The 23,949-nt window shown below is 42.5% G+C and overlaps 1 pseudogene across 1 annotated transcript in view; it reads left to right on the top strand.

The window, feature by feature from the left end:
- The window catches only part of LOC100895549 (isoleucine--tRNA ligase, cytoplasmic-like), a 60,049-nt pseudogene extending 36,363 nt beyond the window's left edge, over nt 1-23,686 (top strand). The window contains exon 12 of the transcript XR_013532842.1: nt 20,759-23,686. The product of XR_013532842.1 is annotated as an isoleucine--tRNA ligase, cytoplasmic-like (transcript). The remainder of the gene's footprint in view (nt 1-20,758) is intronic.
- The last annotated feature ends 263 nt before the right edge of the window (nt 23,687-23,949 follow it).

The following is a 23,949-nucleotide window of genomic DNA, read 5'->3' as shown; positions in this document are numbered from 1 at the left end:
CGGGGCAGCTCGGAGCACTGTGGAGCAGTTGTCCTCTGCTTTGCAGTTTAGGGGTGTGTGTGTGCGCATGTGCATGTACATGTTCACTGATGTGTCTCTGCATGTACGAACACAAGGTCTCCAGAGGAGGAATTAGCCCATCAGATAAACAGTGGGTTTCCATTCTCAAAGTGTGTCTTTTGCCCAGGCCTGTCTTCATGGTGCTGTTGAGAAGGTATGGTTGCAGTCCCTTTCTCAAGGAATTCTCTTCCTCTCTGACCTTCCCAGCCTCTCGTGTACCCTGAAAGAGCTCTGAGTTCTCAAGCTGGCATTCAGGATGTCTCCCAAATTCTCTTCAGAGCTGGGAGCTGAGGTGTCAGGGTTCCCTGAGATGTGCATTTTTCCCTGAGTAAGCTGTCGATCTGGCTAGCTGCTCTTGGCTGACCTCTTTAGCCTCTGCACTGTAGCGACTCATGGAACTCAGCATATCTTTAGAGATGTCTAGCTCTATCCTCACGTTGTACTTATGGGGAGACTGAGGAAGGGACTTATTCAAGGTCACACAGCAAGTTAGAGACGGAGATGGGACTAGAACTTGAGACTCAGTCCCCTGACCTGGACACCTACTGCATAGCATGGACCTCCCTGGGAACCTGCCTACCTCCTCTTTGAGGCTCTAGTACCCAACAGGCCATGCTGCCCCCTGCTTCTTTCTGGAGCAAGCCTGGCTGAATTTCTCTTGCCCTCTGGCCATCCCCAGCCTATGGGACAGAGTCAGAGATTCTGCATCAACCCTCTTATTCCCTTCCTTTGGCTCATGGCCCCATCTGCCCATGGAGCTGGCCTGGATTTTCAGCTCCTCCTGTGGGTGGGTCTGTCCATCCTCTAGACTGAGGGCTTCTTGAGGTGGGATCAATTTGTGTCTCTCAGGATCCTTCTAGCTCTTAGGCCAGGACCTGTATTTTAATGGCTGTAGAATGATGATTATGATGATGGCCAACTTCAGTGTTTATGCCATGTAGCATATTGTAAATATTATCTCATTTGATCCTCTTAGAATCCTGTGAGGTGGGGATTAATGTCCTTATCCCACATATTAGAAAACAGGCTCAGAGAGGTTAAGTGATTTGCCCAAGGCCTCTTAGCAGAGTACCTAACCACCATTTGTCTGCTATAGCCTGGCCACACAGAAATGTGGTCCCTGCACCAGCAGCCTCATTGTCATCCGGGGGCTTGTTAAGAGTGCAGATGTTGGCCCCCACCCCACACTGACCGAAGTCCACCAAATCTGCGGTTCAGAAAGATCCCCAGCTGATGTGTGGGCACATTCCAGTGTGAGGGACGCTGTGCTGTATGGCTGAAGGATTGCAGACCACCAAGAAGAGAAGACCGGGTCAGCTGTAGCCCTCGCACGGCTCAACTTCCTGAGGAGAGGCTGAGGCCAGTTCTGACTGCATGATGACAGGCAGGACCTTAGCCTAGGATGGGGAGATACCTTAGAAAAGGCGGGGGTAAAGGGTCATCATTGGGTTTGAAGAAAACAAAACAAAACAAACTTTGTTCCTCAAGTTTGGTAAACATGGAAAAATTAGAAAATATAGGTACACCCAAATCCAAACCACCCACCTGTAAACCAAGCCCCAGATGCTCTTGGCTCTGAATTGGACTGTGTCCGAGGCAGCCCTCGGCAGCCAAGGGAACAGCTACCTGGAAGCCTGTGATTCTGAGTGAGAGATTTTGAGGTACATTCAAAATAGAGCCCTAGTGGCCAGGTCAGGGTGGGAGGAGGAAGCAATTTATCTCTTGTGGTGGGAAGACCCTGAGTTCAGGGAAGAACAGCGAGGGGAGGTTGGGCAGGACAGAGGCAGTGGGTGGGGGTATATTTCCCTCGAGAGACCTGAGCTGAGCACCCAGCATGGCTCAAGAAGGCTGTGGGAGGTGATTTCAACCCTGAGGGTACAGTGGGGAGGCTAAGATGCCAGCCCCAGGACACAGGCAGAGAGAACTCCTGCTCACTCCAGGGCAAAACACTCCCCTATCACCACCACAGAGGCAGCTCCTTATCAGGTATTGGATGGTGAAGGGGGTGGCAGTGGCTCTGCCTCAGAAAATGATAAAGAGGAGCTGGACAGGTAGCGGATGTGGAGGGGGAGTAATAGGTGCTCTGAAACAGTTATCAAGGTGTGGGGAGAGGAGGCAGGGAAGGCATCCTTGTGTGTGTCCCATGTCTGTGTCATGGGCTGGCACACGTGATGTTAAGCCATCCTCCTTTGCTTATTACACCTGCTTTTCAGATGACTGCCCTCTCTCCACCTTCATTATTGACCTCCTCCAAAACGTCTTCTCATCCTGACCTCCCAGTTATGGTAGTGACTTCGCCACATATTTCTGCTGACCACTTAGGAGCTGTCTGGGGACAAGGGTTGTGTTTCTCCCTGACACATGTTAGAGAACCCCTCACAGCACGGGGCACTGGCCACTGCTTAAAGGTAGATGAATGTTTCTGATTATAAAGGTAATATTTGCCTGTTATGGTGAAGGGGGAAAGGTAGAAAGGTGGAATGGAGAAACTCAAAGTCACAATAATCCCACACTTAGAAATCATCAATGTTAATGATTTAGTAAATTTTTTATTTGTTTTATTTTCGACAATCTTTCCTTCCTCTGGCAACATCGTCCGTCCATCCATCTGTCTGTCCATTCATCATCTATCCATCCATCTGTCCATCCATCCATTTAACAATAAGATAATGTTACTGAGACTCCTCCCCACCCTTTGCACAGCTGTGTGTTCCATCTTAGAAAAGGGAAGAGAAATCATTTCTACCCTTGGGGACCTCACAGCACTGGGAACTCTTAAGACTCATCCTGTGTCTATCTGGTTGGGGGAATGGAGGGTGACTCTGGGAGAGCAGTGGAACTGCCTCCTTCATCCCCTCCCCAGGGCTCCTGGGTCTTGATGCTAGGCCTATTTGGGAAGAAGGGAGAACCTTTAAAATCTCTTGCATTGGAGGTGGTATGTACGGGGTCAAGGAGGCATACCCATAATGAGGAGGCTTATTATGGGTGGTTGGTTCTGCCTCCACCACCTGCACAGCTCAGGCTGGAAACGCAGTCACGGCCTTGGTTACAGTCTTCAGCCACAAGGTCCCCCCACCAATTCTCTCTCATCCTATCCTGTCAGAGACCCCAGACCCCCTGTTTCTTCTGGCCATGTCTGTTTACCTGCCTTCTCTCCCACTTTCAATGCCTCCGCTCTTTCTCTGCCACTTTTCCAGCATGATCCCTAGCACTGGGTGGGGCCACCTGCTGAGGGCTGTTGCTGTGGGTCTTGGGGTTTGGATGTGCTAAGTTCTTCCCTGATTGTCAGAGGCTTGTAGAAGCCTGGTGGGAAGGAGGCAGTTTCAGAAGGCTGCCCGCATCATGTGGCTTCTGCTGGGCTCCCTGCCACTCAGCCTTTGGCATGCACTCCCGAGGCACACATGGCATATACTCATCTGTTCACCCATCCCCCATCCACTCATTAGTATGTTTCCACCCATTCATGTCATTAATCAGGACCTACCATGTAAAAGGTATTGTGCTGACCAGAGAGTCTGTGATGGCAAGGTAGACAGTCACACACAGTTTTATTAACGTGATACTATACCAGGACAGCACCTGTGAGGGGCAGCTAACCAGATTTCCAGTATACAAAGGCTTCCCAGGAGAAGTGATACCGCCTGTGAACCATGGTAGGGGGATAGGTGGGCACAAGTAGGGAGAAGTGTTTCAGGCAGAGATGACAGCATGTAGGAAAGCCCAGAGGCAAAGAAAGCGCCACGTGTTGGAGACACCAAAGGCTGCTGAGTCTGTCTGCAGCAGAGTGTGCCAGGAATGGGGAACATCAAGGAGGAGAAGGAGGCGGAGTCCAGACCGGGAAAGGCCTTGGGGACTACAATGAGGAATTTGGATTTCAGTTGGGAGGTGGCGGGGAGTGCAGAAGGATTTGTGGCTTGGCAAAGTGTGGAGAGTGGATTGGAGGAGGATGCTGACCCCAGCCCTGACCCTGAGGCATGTGAGGTCCTGGGATGGCCAGAAGCTTAGCCTGGAAGCTGTTGGAGTAGTCCCCATGTGGTTGATGGGACATACTGGATCCAACATGATGAAGTGTTGGAAGGCAAGGGAGATGGAAGAGTTGAGGGTAACTGAGGTTTCTCTACAGTTTGCCTTCGGGTGCCTGGTAGTACCATTTTCTGGGAGCACAAGAGTGTGGAGGAAGCTCTGAAGCTGTGTCTGAATATGGCAAGGGTGAGGTTCCTGTGGGAAATCCAGGTGTAGAAATGTAGTCAGCAAGTAGATGCATGGGTGTAGAGTTCAAGAAAGGGGTCTGGTTTACAAGGCAGCAGAGTAACAAGACCATCGGAGTCAATGAAGTCACCCGGGAAGAGTGCATTGAAGGGGAAGAGGCTGGGTGCGGTGGCTCACGCCTGTAATCCCAGCACTTTGGGAGGCCAAGGCGGGTGGATCACGAGGTCAAGAGATCGAGACCATTCTGGTCAACATGGTGAAACCCCGTCTCGACTAAAAAATACAAAAAAATTAGCTGGGCATGGTGGTGCGTGCCTGTAATCCCATCTACTCAGGAGGCTGAGGCAGGAGAATTGCCTGAACCCAGGAGCTGAGATTGCGCCATTGCACTCCAACCTGCGTAACAAGAGCAAAACTCCGTCTCAAAAAAAAAAAAAATGGGAAAAGATGAGGGTCCTAAGGAGCAAAAACCTGAAAAGGTCATGCTGAGGAAAAGGACGCCGTTCAAGGCAAGGGAAAGGAGAGGCAGCGAGAACAGAGAAAAGCCAGTGGAGCGGGCCACTTGGGAAGCCACGGAGCATAGTATCTGTAGGGCAGAATGATCTATAGGCTCGATGATGCTAAAGGCCAGGGAGGAAATGGACTAGAAAGCGACCACTGGATTTAGCAGCAGGGTGTGCATTGGTGATGTGCTGAGTTGTGGACAGCAGCATCACTTCTTGGCCTTTTGGCTAAGATCAAGTGGAGTGGAGAGGAGCATTGAGTGAGGGACATGAAAGCGAGAGTGTGGGGATGGTGACATCTTCTTCAAGGAGCCTGGGAAGAGATAAGACCGCAGGCGTTCAGGGAGGGATTTTTTTTTTTTTTAAGGTTAGAGAGCTTCAAAGGAACAGCTGATGGGAAAGGATCAGTGGAGAGGGAGAGATGGAAGAGATAGATGAGAGAGGGAATCTTCTGTAGATTAAAGTCCCTGGGGAGGAAAACGGGGATGGTATCAAGAGGACAGGTAGAAGAGCCACTGATTTTCTTGTGACTGGGAGGAGGAGATGGGATGGGGAGATGCTGCCAAGGTGGCAGAAAGAGGAAGGAGACACTCTGGTGGCTTTCTTTTTCTCTGTGGCATAGAAAGTGGTGTTATTTGCTGATACTTAGAGAAAAAGTGGTGGCTTCAGAGTTTTGAGGAGGGAGGAAATAATTTGAAATAGCAGCTCTGGGGGATGGGCAGGAAAGTTTACTAGGGTCTCCTGGAAGGATTGGGGGCCAGAGGTGAGGTTCATTAATGAGGCCATGATGAGGACATTGAGGCATGAGGAGCTAAGAAACTTGGATATTTAGTAGGACTGGTCTGAGGCTGTGTGATTCTCTGCACAGCCCCTATGTGAACATGCAAAGGGTTGATGGTGTTCCTCATCTGGGGCTGGGATTTTATGAAGTTGCCGGGAGGAGGGGCATGGGAGTTAAAGGTGCTGGTTTTAGAGAGGCGGATGAGCTGGACCATCGTGTCTGGGGTAGGGGGTTGTTGGGAGGATGCAGGAGGGTTCTGACGGGAGAATCAGGAGTTGGCAGACTAGATATTCCCAGGACACTGAAGAACAGGTGCAGCACAACTGAATAGAAGAGCCAGGAGGAAAGGAGGGCAAGAAGTATGAGAGGACGGCAGAGATGCAGCAACTGGAGCTGGTGACATGGTCAAGGGTGCACTTTGGAATGAGCCATTGAGGTGGGATTGTTAGAGTCAGGGAGGCAAGCTACCAAGAGGCCAGGGTGTTTTCTGGTTCGACGATATGGAGTAGAAGTCACCCAGGACAATAGGATTTGGAGTGGAATGGAAGGTTGTGAACCCGGTGCCAGCATTTCCAAGGTCCTTGAGGCTGGCAGATGGATGTGAAGGGATGGCCAACAGATGGCAAGGCTACCCAAAAGGTCTTGTAGACATTTCTACCACAGGTAAGAGGTAGCAGCAGTAGGGAGAGGGGAGGGTGCTGACTCACCCCTGACCCTGAGGCATGAGGGATTTGGGAGAATGAAGTCCTTAGGACACAAGTAGGGTTCACTTAAGTGGGAGACAGAAAAGTCTGGGAGTGAAGAAGTTAAGGATGCAGGTGCCATGGGAGAGAGCACAGGAGAGAGAGCTGGGAGGGAGACAAGGAGTTGGGGGAGGCACAGAGTTCAGGAATAATAAATTGCCACCAGCCAGATGGATATTTCTGTAGAGTGGTTAGAAAGTAGGCCTCTGGAGTCAGGGTCTTTGGGTTTGAATACTTAGTCTTCCCTTTAGAAGGAATATCTCGACAGGCTCCACACCACTGGACCCCTAGAAATTTTACTGGAGTTGAAGGTCCTTGAATTTTAGTCATATTTATTTCCCATCCTCTGGCATGCAAATTTCTCACCAGTAAGTCTAGTGTGTTTACTACTTCTTGCTCACGGTTTCCAATCAGCATAATGTCATCTACATTACAAACCAGTGTTATATGTTATGGAATCCAAAAGTGATCAGGGTCTCTCCAAATAAGATTATGATACAAAGCTGGAGAATTGATATTCCCCTGAGGTAGAACAGTAAACAAATATTGCTGACATTACCAGCCAAGGAAAATTGCTTCTGGTGGCCTTATGGACAAGAATGGAGAAAATGAATTTGCCAAGACAATGGCTACATACCAGGTACCAGGAAATGTGTTTATTTGCTCAAACAATGAAACCACAACTGGTATAGCAGTTGCAATTGGCGTCACCTTTAATTTGCTCAAACAATGAAACCACAATTGGTACAGCAGTTGCAGTTGGCATCACCGCTTGGTTAAGCTTATGTTAATTTACTCTCATTCCCAAGATCCATCTGTCTTCTGCACAGGTCAAAAGGGAGAGTTGAATCGGGCCGTGGTGGTAATCACCACCCCTGTGTCTTTCAAGTCCTTGATGGTGGTGGTAATCTCTGTAATCCCTCCAGGAATGAAATACTGTTTATGATTATGATTTTTCTAGGTAGAGGCAACTCTTAATGGCTTCCATATGGCCTTTCCCACTATAACAACCCTCATCTTACCAATCAGGAAGCCAGTGTGGGGGTTCAGCCAGGTGTTAAGTATGTCTATGCCAATTATGCATTCTGGCACTGGAGAAATGACCACAGGATGCATCTCAGAACCCATGGATCCACTGTAAGTTGGACCTAAGCTAAAACTCCATTAATTCTCTGACCTCCATAAGCCCCTACTTTAACTGAAGGACCACAGTGATGTTTTGGGTTCCCTGCAATCAATATTATATCAGAGCCACTGTTGAGTAGTCCCTGAAATATATGACCATTTTCATTTACCCAATGCACAGTTACCCTGCTAAAAGGCCAGAGGTCTCCTTGGGGAAGGATGGGAGAAAGATTCACTGTGTAAATTGCAGGTAGTGTAGTGGGGTCCTTCCTCAAGGGGATCTGGGCCTGTAAAGTTGCTCAAGTCTGAAATTGATTGATGGACTGTGATTCTATGTTTCTGAAATCAAATTAGTCTTTTATCCATTTGACCTAGAATTTTTTGCTTGTATAAATTAAGTAGGAATACAGTAGACTTCCTATCAATTTCAGTTCTAGGAACACTGTGGTTCATTAGCCAGTGCCAGAACTCTACATTACTCTGACTATTCTGATTGCCGCTTTGCCTCTGCTGTCTATTATGGTAGCTACTCCCACCTTGCCTTCCCAGCTGAGTGCTGCCACTTGGCCCCTGCCACCTCGGGATCCAATTATTCCTATTGTATTTAAATTTTGTAGTTGAGTGACTGCAGTTCTCACTATTAGGTCTGGCATAAAAAGAAGAGAAGTTACAGGACTCTTCAAAGATGCAGGTACTGCCTTCACAAATCTCTTTTGCAAGGCATTGGTCAAGGGTATATTTTCTGGATCCTCCTTTCTGGGATGAGTAGGTCTAAAGTGACTAATCCACTCCACTATCCCAATTTTCCTAAGCCTTTAAATCCCTTCCTCTGCATTAAACCAAGAGAGATCAGGCATTTCCAGCTCACTCACAGTGGGTGATATTTTAATCCACATTAAATCAAACAAATAAACTATTCAAACCTTTTTTAAACTACCTGAGCTGCAGCATTAACAGCAGAAACCATCCTTAGTGGCGCAAATCAAGAAATTCAGCCTGATCCAATTCTATGTTCTTTCCACCATTATCCCATACCTTTAATATCCTTTCCCATGCCTGATCTCCTGATTTCTGTGTGTATAAATTAAAGAACTCAAACAGTTCTTTTTGAGTGTAGTGCACCTTCACAGGGTTACACTCTCAACCTCTCCTGTAGAGGTCTACTAGGACTTTAGTTTAATTATAAATCTAGAAGCAAAGAGGGATGTTTGGGGTGGCTCCTGAGGAGAATTAACATTTTCTTAACTGGCAACTTCCTCAGGGGATGTCATCACTGTTGCCATAGGAAACACAGGGTTTATCTCCTTAGACAAACTTAGAAAAACTGACGGCAGCATGGGTCAGGGAAAGGATGTTGCTACTACTGGAGATGGGGAAGCTATTCCTTCTGGCAAAAAAGGTTCATCAGATGTCCCCAGCTTCATTAGGGTCCTCTCACATGTCCCCATTCCAAGTTGCAGGGTCCCATTATTTTTGAACCCTCACTTTTACAGTAGACACCTGGCAAGGCTGTACACACATCTCTCATTGCAGGTCAGCCACTCATGTGATAGAGTTTGTGTCTGTTCTTCCACAATTACAGTTCTTTCTCTACAGGACATAAGACTGTCACTCAGGGCAATCTTAGCAGATTTGAAGCTGAGTATCTGCTTCTGAACCTGAGAAACAGTATCCCTGAGTTTTCATCACTTTGTTCACTGAACTTAGGAGTATCCAAACAGCTGCCTTATGTTCCTTGGTTCTCCACATATGGCTAAAGGTATTATGTATGGAGTCACCAAACTTTTTGCCTGGTACCACTCCTGGTACCAAAATCTATATTAGTCAGGGTTCTCTAGAGGGGCGAGTCTAATAGGATGTATAAAGGGTAGTTTATTAAGTATTAAGTTACATGATCACAAGCTCTCACAGTAGGCTGTCTGCAAGCTAAGGAGCAAGGAGAGCCAGTCCGAGCCCCAAAACTGAAGAACTTGTAGTCTGATGTTTGAGGGCAGGAAGCATCCAGCATGGGAGAAAGATGTAGGCTGAGAGGCTAGGCAAGTCTCTCCTTTTAATGTTTTTCTGCCTGCTTTATATTTGCTGATAGCTAATGAGATTGTGCCCACCATATTAACTGTGGATCTTCCTTCCCCAGACCACTGACTCAAATTTTAATCTTTTTTTTAGTAACACTCTCATAGACACACCAAGATCAATATTTTGTAAACTTCAGTCCCATCAAATTGATATATTCATCATCATGGCCACACTCAAAACTTTTCAGTTACAAACTTGAGAAATTTCTTGTTTTTATACCTTACCTAGATAAGGTGCTAAACTACAAAGTCCATAAACTATTTCTTAAAATATGGTAATTACCTGAATATAGTAGAGGGCATTATGATGCACTATACAGAATAAAACCAAGGAAGGTGATTAAGAAATAGCAAAGTTGTGGAAAATATAAAACTTTATGAAGATTCCAAACTAGAATGAAGGAAAAGAGCGAGAAAGTTAAGATTCACAAGATATTTTCTTCATAGTACACTTCACTCTAAAGTCTATTGAATAGTATCATGCCCATTTTTAATATTGGCTCTTTGCAGTATAAACAATTCTTAACCATCTTTGTCTCATGATTGCGTGTGGAGATATTTTTCTATGCTATATAAATTGCAGAACACATTTTTTGGCAGTATTCCTGAGTGAGTCACAAATAACCTATTGTCGAAAAGCATCTCCCACCTACACAATCAAAAGTAATTATTTCTCAGTATGTTATATTTCTAACTTTATATAAGTGAATCAAGAGACAGAAAAACTTAAAGGGAGACTTTTTACTTCACAGTGTGATCTAGTCCTGACCTTCATATTTACAGTGAAATTTTCCTTACTTTTGAAGGACTCAAAAAAGTTGATCATGTCACCACAGGTAGTCTCTCTGGGAATGCTGAAAGGCAGAGCATATATTTCTGGATCTAAAATGGAGGACTGGATAAAGTTATTACTGTTTTCACAGTCACATTACAGGCTGAGAGTAAGGCATGCACTAGGATGACTGTATCTGGTGTTTTACTGAATGCTCCAAGGACTGCCCTATGCAAATAATATTTCCATAATGAAAACATAAAAACCCTAAGCCTAATGAACTTTTTACTATAAAAGATGCATGAAATTAAGAGTAATATGAAGGCAGCCACAGCTATGCTGAAGAAACTGTGAACTTCAACCTATCAGAATAATTTGGCACCCTTTGAGGTGGGAAAATAGGGTCTGGAGGCAGGGAACATGAGGCTGATTCACACTTCAGCTATATAGGAAATATCCTTTTCGTAAGGCATACACTGAGTAAATGACTTTGTAACTTTACTTCATCCTCTTTGTTTACATAGGGTGTATACCCCAGGTAGAGGTTGTTTAAACTCCCAAGAATTCTGTAGCAGGGCCCTTGAGCCCCTATGCTTGGTCCTGCTCCCACACTGTGGAATGTACTTTCATTTTTTTTTTTAAACATGGCTGCAAATTCTTTTATTTTTTTATTGCATTTTGATAGGTACACACATGGCAGTGTGATTTGCTGGCTTCCTCCCCTTCACCTATATCTGGCATTTCCCACACTGTGGAATGTACTTTCATTTTCAATAAATCCCTTCATTTCTTCCTTGCTTTGTGTGTTTGTCCAATTATTTGTTCATGACATCAAGAACCTGGACACCTTTCACCATTAACACTTTATTACTTAGAATATTCTTAAAAGTTGTTACTGAAACCTGGTATGGGAAACGAGCTTATCCTTACAAAGCTTCAGGCAAGATTTAGTTTCTCTAACAAATGTACAAGTAGTGTGGAGAAATAATATTAATGTACGTAAAACATTATCAGAATATCTAAAATAAAATGTATGTAACTTGATAACACCTATTAGTACTCTATAAATTCATAAAAGAGGAATATCATTAAGCCACAGAGAAGACGAGGGAAGAAAGTAGACTAAGTGACTAGTTTGAAGGAGGCGTGCTACCTAGGAAAGAGGGGTGTTCCTTAATTAGACACTCTTCTTGCTTGGGGAGCATGCCTCATCACGTCCCCAGGAAAGTTTAAGAATTTCTATGGACCCATGACTGCTGTACGTGGCCTATTCTCCTTTCCAAATGTGAATATTTATTGATACTATTCTGGTCCTGTACTACAGTTTCTACTGGAGATGTCATGGGCATACAATTAACATTAATTTTTTAGTTAACAAACTTGTAAATCAAGGGCAGTCATAACCTGACATGATGTCAATATAGAATGTCATATAAAGAGACTTTGAACTTGGGGATTCTTTATGGGAAATGGAGTGAGTATATTTTGTGAGCAGAAGAGAGGAAAGTCCTCATTTGTGACAAAGAGTAAACTTTATTAGACTAGTAATTTTCAAAATATTAGCTGTTTTGTCTTTATTTTGAGGAGGGGGGAACGGAGTCTCACTTTGTTGCCCATGCTAGAGTACAGTGGTGTAATCTTGTCTCACTGCAACCTTTGACTTCCTGGTTCAAACAATTTTCCTGCGCCAGCCTCCCGAGCAGCTGGAATTACAGGCATATGCCACCACATCCAGCTAATTTTTGTAGTTTTAGTAAAGACAGGGTTTCACCATGTTGGCCAGAATGGTCTCGATCTCCTTACTTCGTGATGCGCCCATCTTGGCCTCCCAAAGTACTGGGATTACAAGTGTGAGCCACGGCTCCTGGCCTATTAGCTGTTTTTCTTTATGGAATATATTGTACATTCCTATTCCTTTAACATCAGGTTTAGCTATGGGATTCACTGTAAGTCTTTATTAAGGAAAAGTTACATCCCCATCCTACTAATATTAGGTTTCATCATGTTACTTGTCTTTTGAAATGTAGAGATGTGAAATGTGCCAATTCTAGAGAAAGCTTTAACAGACCCTACCAAAGTGCTCTCACCACTGACACCCCATCCTCCCCCGCCAAAAAAAAGAATGTCTGTGTCCCTATAGAAACTACTCTATCAGTCTGGGTACTACAATGGCAATTATTTAGAAAGATCCAAAAAAATTTGAAATTACCACAGCATGAGTTATAAGTAAACAATTTTTGTTCTACACCACTAAGTCCGAGGTTTATCATTGTACCTTAAATTAATAAGGTAACTAGTATAGGGTATAGGGTGGTAGGTTTTGCATTGGTGGAAGGAAAGACACATCCTGATTTAGCAACCATACATGAGTAAAGGAAAAACACATAACATTTTTGAGAGGCAATGAAGAAGTAGGGATGAAGAGAACAGAAGTTCTCTCAAAAGAAGTGAGGTGTGAATATTTGTCATAAGTCATTTTTAGGCAATGGGAAATCTGAAAACTCGGGAAGCTAGTTTATACTTCATATTGTAATGTTTATGAACATTCATAATTTTAGGCAGAGGCTCACAGAATGAAAATAACTAATAATTTGGCTGTTATAAGTTGGAAAGAATGATTGGGTGAGGAGGCAATAGGAATTCTGGAAAAGCAAAAGAGCTGTTAACAGTATTTCACTTATGGGTGAAATAATTAGGCCAATGTTGTCAGAGACAGGAAAGAGGTAAAGAAATTAATTATTTCAAGTAGAACTATGGAGTTCTTGGTGATGTGTGGAATATAGAGAATAAAGAAAAGGAATGAGTCAAAGATGACTGTATAGTCTTATGTCTAAGGGGGCTGGGAAAATACAAATACCATGAATATAGGTGAGTAAATTAGTAGGGCTAATTTTGAGTAAAAATGTTGTGTGGTTGGAGTGGATATGTTTCTTTTTTATGTTTGAAATGAACCTTCCAGTAGAAAATTGGAGAGCTCTACTTCCAGGATCAGAGAACAGGCCTCATGATGAAAATCTGTGAGTCATCTACACAAGGGTTATCACTAAAGCCAAGAAAATAAATGAGTTTTCTGAGACAAAGACTGGAGCAAAAATAGAGAAGCTTAAATGAGAAGCAACAGCCAGGGGTCAGAGGGAGCCAGAGAAGTCACAGTATTAAAAAGTTAGATATACACACATACTACACATATATAATATCAGATTTATTTTTTACAAAAGATAGTTTCTTTAGCAATATCTGAAGCATCAGAGAGAACAAGAATAGAGAGGACGAAAAAAGTTCTTTGGATACAACAATTCTTATTTTCAGTTTAAAGTGTTATTTAGTGATGAGGAGAATTGAGAAGGCTCTTGAAGTTTATGGCATACAGTACGCATTGGAAATCAAAGTTACTGAAGAAAAGATGAAAGAAGATAAGTGTAAAAGAAGTCAGGTTTCTTTTTTTCCTACCAAGAACAAATGTGGTGAGGGACACAAGAATAATTTATGTGGGATAGCATTCCCAGCTCATTTGACTTTGTGAGCCTGTGTAAAAGTAATAAAAATAGCCAGCGTGTATTAAGTCCTTCCTATGTGTGAAGCATTGAACTGGGCACTTGACATATATTGAGTACTTTTAATCATTCAAATGAACTTGCTTAAATAACTTTATTGTTATACCTGATTGAGAAAAAACTCAAGGTAGTTAAAAGTAAAAATGAGCATGGACTGCTGGGAAGTGGAAGAATTGAGAGTCAAATTCATAAATTAGGATTCAAAACTACTACCCTAAATCACTATTTTAGGATTAAAATAATTATTGTTGAATACAAAACAAGGAAAACTGAGGCCATTAAAACAAGCAAATTGGATGTGGAGGGAGGAAGATGACGCTGTAGGACCAACTCAGGATCGCAGCTCCCGGTGAAAGCGCAGAGAGTGAGTGGACGCCGCATTTCCAGGCCGATCTTTATTGCCCACAGACGAGGAGATTCCCAGGTGTAGGAGCCCCACGGGCTGCCGGCATGGCTGTTTGGGCCAGCGCGGCTGTTTGGGTGGGGGCCGCAGCGCAGTGGCACTCTGTAAAAAATACACTGGTTTGGTTGCCCTGTTAAACTGGCAATTGGAAATTTCGGAAGGCAGATTAGCACATTCATCTGATTAAACGGGACTTAAACAGAAAGCCAGGCCAGGAGATTCCCGGGCAACAACATTGTTTCAGCCAGCCTAGTGGGTCGCAGCACGGGAAATCACACAGATCCTGGCGCCTTTTTAGCAGGCAACTGGAACACATGGGAGGGAGTCAACCCTTCAACTTAAAAAAAAAAAAAAAAAAAAGTCTCTGAGGCAGGGAGCCAGGTGATCAGGCTTGGCAGGTCCCACCCCCACAAAAACAAACAAAACAGCAATTGGAAACGTTTCGGGTTGAGAGTTTCATGGCAATCACAGCTGAACCCAGGACGGTGCAGCTCGGTAGGGGAGGGGCATCCGCCGTTACCGAGGCACTAGACCCCTACGGAGTTACTCTGCCATTGCTGACGCAGCCTGCCATAACAGAGTCCGCCATTACATAGGTGGTCCACCCTCCCCATGGCAGTTCTAACCACACTCATATAAACAGGATTACAGGGAATTACACACGGCAGCAGGGCAGAGCCCATGGCGGCAGGACGGAGCCTATGGCAGTACAGAGGAGCCCATGGCAGCTCAGCATAGCCACTACAGGCAGGCAGTGACTAGACTGCCTCCTCGGTGGGCAGACAGTGCAAGGGATACTCATAAATAAAGCCCTAACTCCCGGGGACAGAGCACCTGAGGGGAAAAAAAAGGGGCTTTATGAGTTCTGCTGCAGCAGAAATAAACGTACCTGCCTAGCAGCCCTGAATGAACAATGGAGCTCACAGCTTAGCACTTGAGCTCCTATAAAGTACAGACTGTCTCCTCGAGCAGCTCCCTGATTCCTGGATATCCAAAGAGTCACCTCACAAAGGACGGATCAGACTGACATTTGGTGGTCATCATTCAGGGACAAAGCAGAAGAATCTGGTATCAACCCTCATGGTTTTGCAGCTGCTACGGAAGTTCCCCAGGCAAGCAGGGCCTGGAGTGGAGCTCAGTAGCCCTACAGCAGGGGGCCAGACTGCTAGAAGGAAAACTAAGAAACAGAAATACTTCATCCTCAACAATCTGGATGTCCACTCAGAGACCCAGTCAGAAAATCAGCAACCACTCAGATGATAGGTGGATAAATCCACAAAGATGGGAAGAAACCAGCACAAAAAGGAGGAAAACACCCGAAGCCAGAATACCTTGCCTCCTACAAGGGACCACAACTCCTCACCAGCAAGGGAACAAAGCTGGATGGAGAATGAGTGTGATGAAATAATAGAATCACACTTCAGAAGGTAGGTAATGAGAAACTTCTGAACTTGTTAAAAGAACAAGTTCTAACTCAATGCAAAGAAACTAAGAACCTTGAAAAAAGATTTGAGGAAATGCTAACAAGAATGGACAACTTAGGAATATGAGTGAATTGAAGGAGCTGAAAAACACAACAGGAACACTTTGCAAAGCATGCACAAGTTTCAACAGCTGAACTGACCAAGAAGAAGAAAGGATATCAGAAGTCAAAGATCAACTCAATGAAATAAAACGGGAAGCCAAGATTAGAGAAAAAAGCGCAAAAAGGAATGAAAGAAGTCTCCAGGAAATGTGGAACTATGTGAAGAAACCTAATCCACGTTTGATAGGTGTACTTGAATGTGACGAAGAAAATGAATCCAAGCTGGAAAATACTCTAAAGGATATTATCCAGGAAAATTTCTCCAACCTAACAAGGCAGGCCAATATGCAAGTCCAGGAAATACAGAGAACACCACAAAGATATTCTGCAAGAAGAGCAACCCCAAGGCACATAATCGTCAGATTCACCAGGGTTGAAGTGAAGGAGAAAATGCTAACGGCAGGCTGAGAGAAAGGTCGGGTAACCCACAAAGGGAAGCCCATCAGACTCACAGCAGATCTCTCGGCAGAAACCCTACAAGCCAGAAGAGAGTAGGGGGCCAATATTCAACATCCTTAAAGAACAGAACTTACAAGAGCTCCTGAAAGAGGCACTACACATGGAAAGGAACAACCAGTACCAGCCATTCCAAAAACATACCAAATGCTAAAGAGAATCAACAAAATGAAGAATCTGCATCGACTAATGGGCAAAATAGCCAGCTAACATCAAAATGGCAGTATCAAATTCACACATAACAATATTAACCCTAAATGTAAATGGGCTAAATGCACCAATCAAAAGACACAGACTGGCAAATTGGATAAAAAACCAAAAGCCATCGGTGTGCTGTATCCAGGAAAACCATCTCACATGCAAGGATACACAAAGTCTCAAAGGGATGGAGGAAGATTTACCAAGCAAATGGAGAGCAAAAAAAGGCAGGAGTTGTAATTCTCGTCTCTGATAAAATAGACGTTAAAGCAACAAAGATCAAAAGAGACAAAGAAGGCCATTACATAATGGTAAAAGGATCGATACAAGAAGAGCTAACGGTCCTAAATATATATGGACCCAATACAGGAGCACCCAGATATATAAGGCAACTTCTTAACAACTTACAAAGAGACTTAGACTCCCACACAATAATAGTGGGAGACTTTAACACTCCACTGTCAATATTAGATCAACCAGAGAGAAAGTTAACAAGGATATACAGCACTTGAACTCAGACCTGGAACAAGCAAACCTGACAGACATTTACAGAACTCTCCACCCCAAATCCACAGAATATACATTTTTCTCAGTACCACATCACACCTGCTCTAAAATTGACCACATAATTAGAAGTAAAGTACTCCTCAGCTTATGCAAAACAACTGAAATCATAACAAACAAGTCTCTGAGACCATAGTGCAATCAAGTTAGAACTAATAATTCAGAAACTAATTCAGAACCGCATAGCTTCATGGAAACTAAACAACTGGCTCTTGAATGTTGACTGGATAAACAATGAAATGAAGGCAGAAATAAAGAAGTTCTTCAAAACCAATGAGAACGAAGATACAACATACCAGAATCTCTGGGATACATTTGTAGCAGTCTCTAGAGGAAAATATATAGCAATAAGTTCCCACATGAGAGGATTGAAGAGATTCAAAATTGATATCCTAACGGCAAAATTGAAAGAGCTAGAGGAGCAAGATGAAAAAAACTCAAAACTTAGCAGAAGACAAGAAATAACTAAGATGAGAGCACAACTGAAGGAGATAGAGACACAAAAAACCCTTCAAAAAAATCAGTAAACCCAAGAGCTAGATTTTTGAAATGATCAACAAAATAAACCACCAGCCAGATTGACAAAAAAGAAAAGAGAGAATAACCAAATAAATGCAATAAAAAATGGTAAAGGGGAAATCACCACAGATTTTACAGAAATTCAAACCATCATCAGAGGATATTACAAACAACTCTATGCACAAAAACTAGTAAACCTGGAAGAAATGGATAAATTCCTGGACTCCTGTGTCCTCCCAAGCCTAAACCAGAAGGAAGCTGAAACTATGAACAGACCAATAACAAGGTCTGAAGTTGAGGCAGCAATTAAGAGCCTACCACACAAAAAAAGCCCCGGTCCAGGTGGGTTCAGAGCCGAATTCTACCAGACACACAAAGAGGAGCTGGTACCATTCCTTCTGAAACCATTCCAAATAATCCAGAAAGAGGGAATCCTTCCCAAATCATTTTATGAGACCAACATCATCCTGATACCAAAACCCGGCAGAGACTCGACAAGAAAAGAAAACTTCAGGCCAATATCCATGATGAACATAGATGCAGAAACCTTCAATCAGATACTGGCAAGCCAATTGCAACAGCACATCAAAAAGCTTATCCATCATGATCAAGTAGGATTCATCCCGGGGATGCAAGGCTGGTTCAACATACACAAGTCTATAAATTAATTCACCACATAAACGGAACCAAAAACAAAAACCACATGATTATCTCAATTGACGCAGAAGAAGGCCGTTGATAAAATTCAACAGCCCTTTATGCTAAAAACCCTCAATAAACTCGGTATTGATGGAACGTATCTCAAAATAATAAAAGCTGTTTATGACAAACCAACAGCCAATATCATACTGAATGGACAAAAACTGGAAGCATTCCCTTTGAAATCTGGCCCTAGACAAGGATGCCCTATCTCACCACTCCTATTCAATATAGTACTGGAAGTTCTAGCCAGAGCAATCAGGCAAGAAAAAGAAATAAAGGGTATTTACATAGGAAAGGAGGAAGCCAAATTGTCTCTATTTGCAGACGACATGATAGTATACCTAGAAGACCCCATTGCTGCAGCCCAAAAACTCCTGAAACTGATAAGCAACTTCAGCAAAGTCTCAGGATATAAAATCAATGTGCAAAAATCACAAGCATTCCTATACACCAATAACAGACTTAAAGAGCGAAATCAAGAACGAACTGCCATTCACAGTTGCTATAAAGAGAATAAAATACCTAGGAATACAACTAACAGAGAATGTAAAGGACCTCTTCAAGGAGATCTACAAACCATTGCTCAACGAAATAAGAGAGGACACAAACAGATGGAGAAACATTCCATGTTCATGGTTATAGGAAGAGTCAGTATCTTGAAAATGGCCATACTGCCCAAAGTGATTTACAGACTCAGCGCTATTTCCATCAAGCTACCAATGACCTTCTTCACAGACCTGGAAAAGAACCATTTTCAACTTCATATGGAACCAAAAGAGAGCCCGTATAGCTAAGTCAATTGTAAGCAAAAATAACACAGCAGGAGGCATCACACTACTGGACTTCAATCTATACTACAAGGCTACAGTAATTAAAACAGGATGGTACTAGTACCAAAACAGAGATATAGACCAATGAAACAGAACAGAGGCATCAGAGGCAACACAACATACCTACTACCATACAATATTTGATAAACCTGACAAAAGCAATGGGGAAAGGATTCCCTGTTTAATAAATGGTGTTGGGAAAACTGGCTAGCCATGTGCAGAAAGCAGAAACTGGACCCCTTCCTGACACCTTACACTAAAATTAACTCCAGATGGATTTAAATCTTAAACATAAGGCCTTGTATCATAAAAACCCTAGAAGAAAATCTAGGCAAAAGCATTCAGGACATAAGAGTAGGCAAGGACTTCATGACCAAAACACCAAAAGCTTTGGCAACAAAAGCCAAAATAGACAAATGGGACCAAATCAAATTCCACAGCTTCTGCACAGCAAAAGAAACAGTCATTAGAGTGAATTGGCAACCAACAGAAAGAGAAAAAAATGTTTGCAGTGTGCCCATCTGACAAAGGGCTGATATCCAGAATTTTCAAAGAACTCAAACAGATTTACAAGGAAAAAACAAGCCCATTCAAAAATGCGCAAAGGATATGAACAGACACTTTTCAAAAGAAGACATGTGAGGCCAGCAAACATATGAAAAAATGCTTATTATCACTGGTCATCAGAGAAATGCAAATCAAAACTACATTGAGATACCATCTCACGCCAGTTAGAATGGCGATCATTAAAAAATCTGGAGACAACAGATGCTGGAGAGGATGTGGAGAAATCAGAACACTTTTACACTGCTGGTGGGAGTGTAAATGAGTTCAACCATTGTGGGAGACAGTGTGGCGATTCCTCAAGGATCTAGAAATAGAAATTCCATTTGACCCAGCAATCCCATTACTGGGTATATATCCAAAGGACTATAAATCGTTCTACTATAAGGACACATGCACACGAATGTTCATTGCAGCACTGTTTACAATAGCAAAGACCTGGAACCAACCCAAATGCCCATCGATGATAGACTGGACTGGGAAAATGTGGCACATATTCACCATGGAATATTATGCAGCAATGAAAAACGATGAGTTCATGTCGTTTGTACGGACATAGATGAATCTGGAGAACATCATTCTCAGCAATCTGACACAATTACAGAAAATGGAATATTGCATATTCTCACTCATAGGTGGGTGATGAACATTGAGAACACATGGACACAGGGAAGGGAGCACTACACACTGGGGTTTATTGGGGGGACAGGGGAGGGACATTGGGGGGGGAGCTGGGGAGGAATAGCATGGGGAGAAATGCCAGATGTGGGTGAAGGGGAGGAAGGCAGCAAATGCAGACTGCCACGTGTGTACCTATGCAACTATCTTGTATGTTCTGCATGTGTACGCCAAAACCTAAAATGGAATTTAAAAAAAACACAAGCAAATTGAGGTGACTAGCAGCCTTTTTAATGTAATTATAACTAAATGCATATATCTGTTCTAGAACCTTCCATTTTAAATATTAGAAATTTCATAATAGAAGAAACATCTTTTTTATGAAGTAATTGAGCATAATTCTTCACAATTTATGATTTTCTTTTATCTCATTAGACATAATCCTTATAGCAAATTATGTAAAAGGTAATATTGGCAATCTTTTCTTTTCTTTGCAGATGAGAAAAATCTGAGGAGGGTGAAGAGCTTCAGTTTGCTGAAGGTGCCCTTTTAGAATGTGACAGAGCTGGAATTCAGAGTTACTTAGCTAACTGATCTTCTATCAAGCACCTCATTCAATTGAAATTATCAGAAGATAAACATACATAGCATTTCAGAAACTCCTCTAGCTTGTTCTACTTATTCCTGAAGAAAACATTGTATAGGAATTGTAGAAATCTAACTCTAAAAGATTCACTTCTACTCTGGACTGACTTCTCTTTTGTTTGCTCAAAGTCCACTTACTGCATTTAACCCAGAAATACAGATAATTGCTTTATAGAGAATTCTTCAGAATTATTTCTCCATGACTTCTCAGAATGACTTCCTTGAGGCAGTAATGAAGTTTTGTGTATCCCTTTCATCATTACCATCCAAGACATAGAATATTGTTTTAGATTTGAAATTGAACATCGCTAGGGCTGGAAAGGCATAATTTGTCCCATGTTTCTATAAGTCACATATTTTAACAAAGCCCAAATTGTAATCTTTTGTCACATGTTGTAAAAGGTTTTCTTTGGTATTATACGTGCTCCTGCTTATTAGTAATAATCTAAGATATATTTATAAATGATAGCTCAGTCTTCATTTTTCAAGTAGGTACTTTACAAATTATTGTTGTTTCCTTTAGTCCAGCACTGTGAAGTTAAAAGCAAATGTTATAGATTTGGCCAAAACGAAATAACTTATTTACGCTATTCAGAAAACTTAGATTCATTGCTTTTTTTTCTATTTTTCCCCCATAAGATTAGCTAAATGAAATTTAGCTTCAGGTACTACCATTCTTCACTTTGGAAAAGAGGTCCTAAAGAATTTATTTGTTTACTTGAGCTTAGATGTTTAGGTTTCATGATTAACAGTATGTAGAAAGTGAGCATCCATGAGCAGATACCGCTCAGTGTCTTGTGTGGAAGCTTGGTATGCTGGCACTGCAGTGGTCCAGATTCTGGCTCCCTCCCAAGAGGTGGCATAGGAAACTTTGACAGTATCCTATTAAAATAGTGAATTGAAATTAAAAGCTGGCCGTACATGCAGAACATAATACCCAGGAGAATAAAATAATCTAGGAAGAGCTGGATTCCAGAAATTCTCATAGAAGCTGGAATTACCTTACTATGTCCAGGGCCAGCTATAAAGAGAACACATGGTGCGTATGGTTGAGATTTTAGTTCAGTGAATCGAGAATGTAGAAACATGAACCACTTCACTTCTGCAAGGTAAAAGAAGTGTATCCAAAAATAGCTCTTTAACCTAAGAGTATGATCATACTAACAGAGAGTCTTATTTCCAGGTTAATTTGGGTGAGTGTACCATCTGCTAAAATGCACATAGCCTGGACCAATTAAGGGGTCAGTATTTTAGTGGGAAAAAACTTTGAATCAGATACTATTTTCTCCAAAATAGAAGAAAATTCATCCATCCTGAGAACAGTTAAAAACCAGGCTTCTGGCCGGGCCCAGTGGCTCACGCCTGTAATCCCAGCAGTTTGGGGGCTGAGGCATGTGGATGACCTAAGGTCAGGAGTTTGAGACCAGCGTGGCCAACATGGTAAAATCCCATCTCTACTAAAAAATACAAAAATTGTTTTGGCATGGTGTCAAGTGCTTGTAATTCCAGGTACTTGGGAGGCTGAGACATGAGAATCCCTTGAACCTGGAAGGCAGAGGTTGTAGTGAGCAAAGATTGTGACACTGTACTCCAGCCTGGGGAAAAGAGTGAGATTTTTTCTAAAATCAGCCTTCTGAGTATCCTAAAAAGCAAGCAACCTTTGTGTTTGGTGGGTTAAGCAATAGTGAACCACCTGTTTCCTATGTACGAGTGAAAATTTATATTTAAGAAAAGCTAATCAATGAGGTATATGGGATCCAGATTAATTCATTACAAAATACTAAACAAGTATGATCTCAGGCTCATTAGTTAGTGTCCCTGCTTTGTCAAAAACCTACTATGTTACTGTGGACAATCACCTTATTTTTCTGTTTTACTACCTCTAAAATTATGGTGCTAAGCTAGATCATTTTAAGGTCTCTTCTAGCCCAAATCAAAAATTAAAATAATTGTCATAGTATAATGAGAAAACCATAAACATTTAAAATTAGAGCATTCCCCAGCAATCACCTCGTACCAAATTCAGGAATTCATTAATGTCAATGATTAAGTAATGTCTAGCTGAAATGTAACGCTGAGAAGCAGCTCTTCATTATCTACAGCAATGGCTCCCAACGTTTTTAACACCAATGACTGATTTCATGGAAGATAATTTTTCCATAAACAGAAATGGGGATTGGGAGAGGCTGGAGGAATGGTTTCAGGATGAAACTGTTCCACCTCAGATTATTAGGTATCAGATTCTCATAAGAAGGGCTCACCCAGATCCCTCACATGTGCAGTTCACATTTCGGGTTTGCTTTTTATTATTATTATACTTTAAGTTCTGGAATACATGTGCAGAAAGTGCAGGTTTGTTAAATAGGTATACACGTGCCATGGTGTTTTGCTGAACCCATCAACCCATCATCAACATTGGGTAATTTTTCTAATCCTATCCCTCCCCCAGCCTCCCAGCCCCTGACGGGCCCCAGTGAGTGATGTTTCCCTCCCCGTGTCCATGTGTTCTCACTGTTCATGTCCCACTTATGAGAGAGAACTTGTGATGTTCAGTATTTCTGTTCCTGTGTTAGTTTGCTGAGATTGATGGTTTCCAGCTTCATCCATGTCCCTACCAAGGACATCAACTCATTTTTTTATGTGGCTGCACAGTATTCCATGGTGTATATGTGCTGCATTTTCTTTATCTAGTCTTTCATTGATGGTCATTTGGGTTATTTCCAAGTGTTTGGTATTGTGAATAGTGCTGTAATACTCCAATAAACATACATGTGTATGTATCTTTATAGTAGAATGATTTATAATCCTTTGGGTATACACCCAGTAATAAGATTGCTGGGTCAAATGGTGTTTGTGGTTCTAGATCCCCTCACTGCTCACTGGCAGTTGAATCACTTTCAGCACACAAATACTGATATAATCTGTGTTTTCTTTCACCTTGAATTTTTTCAGGTGGTCATTTTTTAATAAACTAATTGCAATGTTTAATAATATGATGGAATTCTTCAAAATAACTTTCCACAAAGGTTATTTTCAGCTGTCT

Source organism: Callithrix jacchus, chromosome 1 (assembly GCF_049354715.1).
Source record: "Callithrix jacchus isolate 240 chromosome 1, calJac240_pri, whole genome shotgun sequence".
NCBI classification, from domain to species: domain Eukaryota; kingdom Metazoa; phylum Chordata; class Mammalia; order Primates; family Cebidae; genus Callithrix; species Callithrix jacchus.
This window is presented reverse-complemented; position numbering and strand designations above follow the sequence as displayed.